At 39.5% G+C, this 6,618-nt stretch overlaps 1 long non-coding RNA gene across 1 annotated transcript in view; it reads left to right on the forward strand.

Annotated features, from left to right (window-relative positions):
* The window catches only part of LOC109312030, a 30,580-nt gene extending 26,430 nt beyond the window's left edge, over nucleotides 1-4,150 (forward strand). The window contains exons 2-3 of the long non-coding RNA XR_002101689.1: nucleotides 1,949-2,211; nucleotides 3,127-4,150. This is a non-coding gene — a long non-coding RNA (uncharacterized LOC109312030). The remainder of the gene's footprint in view (nucleotides 1-1,948; nucleotides 2,212-3,126) is intronic.
* Nucleotides 4,151-6,618: the final 2,468 nt, after the last annotated feature.

Below are 6,618 nucleotides of genomic sequence, written 5' to 3' on the forward strand. Positions count from 1 at the left end.
AGTACATTTCACCCCCTCGTCCAAGTCGCTGATGAAGACATTAAAGAGTATCGGTCCAAGCACCGAGCCCTGCGGGACCCCACTGCCCACACTCTTCCAGGTCGAAAGATGCACCTCACCATCTTTTTCAAAACTGTAGATCCATTCATGCCTGGCATACTCACTTTATGAAGCTTCAGTAAATTCCTGGAGTTCTGCATGCTAGTTTTGCATGCACTGATTCTCTCAGAGGTAACAAAAACACATTAGCCCACTCTTTCTATTAGGTAACAAGCAAAACTTTCTTAAACAACCATTGTGGAGCTTAGATTAATGAACTCTTAGGACCATACCAATTTGCAAAGATGTGATGTGTTTTCTGTAAAAAAAAAAAAATAATAATTAGTGGGTGCCAAATTTGGGGGATTTTTTTTGTTTTTTTCCCCCCAAAACTGAGGAAACACATCACCACAAATGCTCACTGAAAAATACATTTTTAAAGCGGCCAGTAAAAATGTTTTCGAGGAAATATGACTAAATTTCCAACAGTACTGAAACCTAGCTTCTCTATAGCAGGCACAACTTATAATTCTTAGTCCCCTGAGATACTTGTAGCTCCCTTTTTAACTCAGAAGAAAGCAAGGCTGGAATACCCTCTTTTCTTCTCCTTCTTCCCCTTCCTTTCTCTTCTCCTCTCTTCCTCTCCACTTTGCTCTGATTACCCTGACAGCCAGCACAACTGAGAAGCTGAGGAAAAAGATTAAATGAGTACTAAGTAAACACACTCTCTTCTTTCATTTCCTTCACATTGGTTTCTGGCTCCAGGTCTTGTGAAAGCTTCAGCTTCCTGACATCAGAGCGAGCAGGCTATCTCCTTGTACAGCAGAATCGTGTCAATCAAAAGACAAGGTTGGAAAATTCCTAATCCAAGGAGGACAGAAATATTTTGCCCTGACACATTGTGCCAGGTTACAGGGGTTCTAGGTATTTGCTTTGTTCCTTGTTGAAAATTACAATTTTTCAATTTTCTTAATGCAAAAAAGGCTGATTCTGCCTGGACTTGCAGCTCACCAGTGAGTTTGCAGAAGCATGTCAGACTAGAATTAAGCCTTATGATCTCTTATAAATGAATGTCAGGACAGCTGTCAAAGATCTCTGGACCTTGAGAGAGACTTCAGAGTTAACTCTCTCAATTTTATCCTCAGTCTCATGATGCTTCTTGGTTTTTTTCTTTTCTCCTAAATCCTTACTCAGGGAGTCCAGTGATTACATGAAAATCTCAGATTACTTTGGGCAGGGGATAAGGTAAATTTCTAGACGGTTTGCTTTTTGAGAAAAGATTGTAAATGTGGCTTAAGAGCCTCCTAAGGGCTATAAAGAGAAAAAAAAAAAAAAGGCAAATTGAAAAAAACATTTTTTTAAAGAGTTCTGATTAGTTTAAAAATAATCTCGTGATAGCTGGGATTTAATTTTTGTCTTTTGAACATTTAAATATCTGGGTTTTGTGAAGTTAAAATTGAAATAAGTGATGAATCAAGTTTGGGCCAGAACTTCAGCTGTTGTTAATCACCATTGTTGCATTGACTTCAAAGGGAACTACACCAATTTATGCCAGTTTGGAATCTAGCCTTATTCAAGAGAAATCAAGTAGTTCTGAAATCCTAAACATTCCTATTGATTGGTATGGCATTAGCACAGTTTACTTTTCTGCTGAGTGACTTATACCTCATATCCCAAATATGAATCATGTTATAATTGCAAACATATTTGATTGTTTTTGCCTTGAAATGATTTTTTGTATGTAATTCCATTTCAATTGTTGTCTCAAATTGTTGTTTGAAATTTGGGGTTATGGCTGCTCTGCACTTCTGAGTACCTGATGCTTTTCAAATCCTTCTGTGCACTGATTGCAATGCTAATCTGTTAGGTGAAATGAAAATGAGTAACTGGTATTTTCTGTCATTTCCAGCAATACAAACTGCAAATCCAACATTATTGCTTGCGTAGAATTCATCTGAAAACGTCTGTTTACATTCAGCTGAATATCATTGGGCATCTGGCACTAACAGGCCTTTCTAGACCAGCATCTAAATGTGAAAACAAACAAACCTAGCCCTAAAGTATCTCTCCTCAGTTGGATCATTCACTACAAGAGACTGGGTGGCTCAAGGGAATTGGTAATGGGATACTGAAGCCACTCACCTTGAGATTGCCCATCTGAATCCAATCCAGGTTAGTACTGACTGAAAGTCTCATGCATCTAACAGCTGTTCTCTCGTCTTTGTGAAACACTGAGTGACTTCAGCCCAATTCCTGGTGAATACATATACACATCACAAAAGCTACCTTTATAATTGGCACCTAGCAGTAGCCTTGTTTGCAGTCTCAGCAGAAAAACCAAGGAGAAAATCAACATGACTACACACTCCTTCCACCTGTTAGAAGTGGTTTCTCCAGGTCAGGGATGAGGCATACTGGTGGGGAAGAGCGAGTAAGGTGATGCCTGTGCTGTTGACTGAGGAATTAATTTCATAGTGGCAATGGGCCAGATGGGTGAGTGGGAAAAAGTGATACCAGGGCAGTGGTAAAGTCAAGACAGGAAGTGCTGGGAAAGGGCATATCAGTGCAAAGAAAACTTGATCATGTCAAGGCCCTTGCTTGTGAATAGCATATTGTAGTAATAATTATGCTTTGTAGTTGCACAGTGCTTGCAATTCAAGGATCTCACTTTAAGAGGGAGATTTTTCCAAAGCACAGCTATCAAAGGGAATTAGGTGCCTAATTACCATTTGTGCCTTTGAAAACCTTAATTGGCCATCTGAAAAATGTATTAGATCGTTTGTGCTTTTCAGTTTATCCTTTTCTGTGCCTGGGATTTTTTGGTTTTCTTTTGCTTTTTTGCAAATAAACAAATTGCTAAAGAAAACATTTGTAGCCTCAGAATTATTGTTAGCTTTTGAGATGAGTGTATGGCATGTTTTGCTCCTGCACTGGAAGTGTTCAAGTCATGGTTGATCATGTAAGGGAGTGGAAAAATAACAAATATCCCACCTATAGCAGAGCTGGCAGAGGGAAACAACAGGAGCTGTAGCAAAAACAGATTTCCCAGAAGAAACCTACATGTTCAATTATGTTCTCTGTCCACAGTTGGAGACGAGCTTTTACTGAACCCTGCAGCACAGCCATCCAAATACAGGCAGGTAATCAGGTAACCCGACCCACTTGATACCTACCTGAAAAAAGTACAGGTTGGGTGTGCAGTATCTAAGCTAATTACTCAAAAATGATTGCCTGGATTTGAGCCAAGTATTATCTCACCCCTCTCCAGCACTCCTGCGATGGCATGAGTGGGACAGAAAATACAGTAACCTGAGAAGGAGATAAGAACAAGAGAGAACAGTGAGAATGCTCTTTGGCTGTGCAGTAGATGTTCTGTCTCCCCACTGTTCTTTTTCCTGATCTCACCCTGGGGAAAGCAACCTGTATGCATCATTTTTTACCTTTTGAATAAATCAATAGCCAGAATAAATGCGAGATACCAGGCACACATGCATGCATGCTCTGTGAACAAATTTACTTCACCTCCTGGCTTTCTATATCATTAGGCCCATCCTAGTAAAAAAGCAGACATGCTGATTTTTTTTTTTAATACATCTGGCTTGTTTTTATAAAGGGAGCCATTAAAAGTGTACCAGCCCAACACCTTTACTTACTACTCAGATAACTGATAGTGACTATATTCTTAGTTTGTGCTCAATAAAATAGGTAAGTAATATACATTAATCCAAAGGCCCATAGGAGACAATAGAAAGGGATCTGGTGCTTTCAATGAGTCTTGGACTATGAAAAGTAGCAAATTTTGTTATAGGTGCAAGCAGCTAGCCACTCAGCTTTTAATATAGCATAGAACTTCCTTGTGTGATGCTAGTGTAGGGATTTGGGGAAAGGTCAGTGAATGAGTTTAAAGGTGGTAAAAAAAAAAGATTTAAAACATCTCTATACTTCTCCTGTGACCTTGCTAGCATCTGAATGTCAGGGTTACATGCCAAGGGTTTCACGTAAGGATGGAAGAAATCATTGGCCACATTCAACATTCATTTGCAAAGCCTGGCTTCTGTATTTAACCTAGAATTAGAACCTTTTGAAGTATTTGTGGAGGAAGATATCTGGGAATAGGAGGGTCTTTAATCTTGAAAGTCAAGCCAATAACAATCTAGGGACTGAAAGGTACAGACACCAGTTTTGTTGTTGACTTCAGCAGAGCCACGCGTTTACCCTCCGTCACTTGGAATCTTTAGTCCAGATTGGTATCTTTGGCTAAAAGCAAACCTTGCATGTGAGGCAGTTCTGGTTGATCCCAGTCAAAATTTGGGATGAAAAAGAGCAGCATGGTCATTTACACAGGAAGCTTGTCCCCAGAATGAAAGGCAGTGTGACTTAAATGAGCCATGATCGTCCCAAGAAAAAGTGTTAGCTCATTTTGTCTCGTATACCTCACAGGTATCTAAAGTGGGACAAGGGGCTCGTACATCTGTAGAATCCCAAGACAGAAGGCTTTCTCCTGGGAGAAATCCAACATGTGTTTTTAGCCTTTCTAAGACAGTGGCCATACAACATGATTTACCCTGTGATATACACCAGATTTTACTGCATAGCGAACACAGCTCTTACAAGCTGGCTGTTTATGGTAGGAAAAATTACAGTGTCTGGCCACTAGGTACCTAGGTATCTCTTTTCTATTGAGCAAATTCTGGGGATGAAATCAACTATGGGAGCAGACATGTGACCAATGCACTGTTTTCAGTTATCCATTGTACGGTTGGTTACTCCTTACTTTACGAAGGGCAACTTTACCCAGGAATGGACTGGCTAATATTGGTGGAAAGCTGTATGTCACATGTCCACTTTACTTTCAGTATTATTTTTATGGACAAATATGAATATAAAGGATATGGACATAAATATGAATATAAAGGACAGGCCAAGAATAGGGAATACTGGCCGTGTCTATAAGAGATGCTGACTGGAGTTACTATGCAGTAGCATTGCCAAATGGCTTTTTTATGACACTGACTGCACAGTAGCCTGAGACTATCATGCAATAGTATCATGTCATGTTTCCTGCCACGTGATGCAACGTTAGTGCATAGTAGTCTTGGGCTACTGCATAGTCAGCATCATGAAAAAGCTGTTTGGTGACACTACTGTTTATACAAGTACTAAATGAATGTGCAGTAACAACTGTGTAATCAGCGTCTCATGTAGACATGGCCACTGTGCAGTTCCAGAACCTGTTTACCTTCACATCCCTTCACAATAGAGGGATGACAAGGATCTCACAAGTAATCAAATGAAGAGTTCTTTCCCAAAGAATGTATTTAGTTTGTCCTGAGAATGTAAAAAAATACTTCATTTCACTCTAAATCTCTAGTGATGTATACTTTCCATCCAGTGTATTTATTTTTAAATGTATAAAGTAAGTGGTGCTAGTGAATGGTGCCTTAATGGCTGCACTGGAAACTGTAGTCTTTAGAATGGATTCATTACCATTGTTTGTCAGTATGCCTACCTAGTGCCTAATTTCTATGTAGTGTGGAGTTCAGACTGAGGATTGTAGGGGTTTGCCCTGGTTCTCCTTTCAGGGTCTCAGCAGAGTTACACCACAGAGACCTCATCTAGAGGTCAGAAAGTAGATCAGTTTTCATCTCTGAGCTCTGTGTTGACCCTGTAGGCAAATGCTGCAATTAGTGCCCAACATAAAAAGTTTGGTTGCATGTGGAAAAGGAGAAGACTTGTTATAAAATTGGGGCTTTTTTATAAGAACTAAACTCTCATTTTTATTTTTTTAAGACAAGGCCTGATTGAAAAGGCATTGAAAGCAGTTAAAAATAACATTGTCTTCAGGCATCTTTAGTTTTAACCCCATAGATTTTGAGGGAAACAAGCTTAGAAAATAAGAATCTTTTAAATGTGACTCCAAGCTAAAACCAAACAAAGGCTACTTACTCTAAGATTAAAATAACTTGCTTACTTATACTGCACATTAGCTTGCCTGCTCACTCCTTCCTTTCTCTCTTCCTCTCTCTCTTTCTTTCTCTCTTTTTCTCTTTCTTGTCATCTTTGGTGGTCATCTGAATTCTCAGACAAAGGACCCCAATGTGCTGTACATGCCTGCTCTTCTAAAGCAAACTAGCAGCCAAAATTACCTGTGACCTTTCCCATGAGCATGAGCAGAAAGCTCTCCTTGAGTGAGATAAAGAAATTAGAACTTCATTCTTCCGTGGTTTACTCCTAGGAATGCTTCTTGGCAAGATGCTAAGAATAAACCAGTTATTGAAAAAGGGACCTGGGAAGTTGACAAGCATGGCTAAGCCCAGCAAGGAAATTTGATGAGGAAATAAGATGCTTTGTAGATCAGTGTGTAGTGATTAGTCTTTTGAAAGCTGGGATTATTATATAAGCAAAAAGGGAGGGGGTGCTTATTGTATCTGACAGCTACCACTTATACAGGTATTCTTCCAACTAATGAGAAACATAATGGCGTATTTGTTTATAAATCTTAAACGAAACCTCTGCTTTTTCCACAGGCCAATTAAATGTGATGGAAAGCTAACTTTCCTTTTTCTTCCCTCCCCCTAC

The sequence above is a fragment of the Crocodylus porosus genome, unplaced genomic scaffold (assembly GCF_001723895.1).
Source record: "Crocodylus porosus isolate Cpor-Errol unplaced genomic scaffold, CroPor_comp1, whole genome shotgun sequence".
In the NCBI taxonomy this organism is placed as follows: Eukaryota; Metazoa; Chordata; order Crocodylia; family Crocodylidae; genus Crocodylus; species Crocodylus porosus.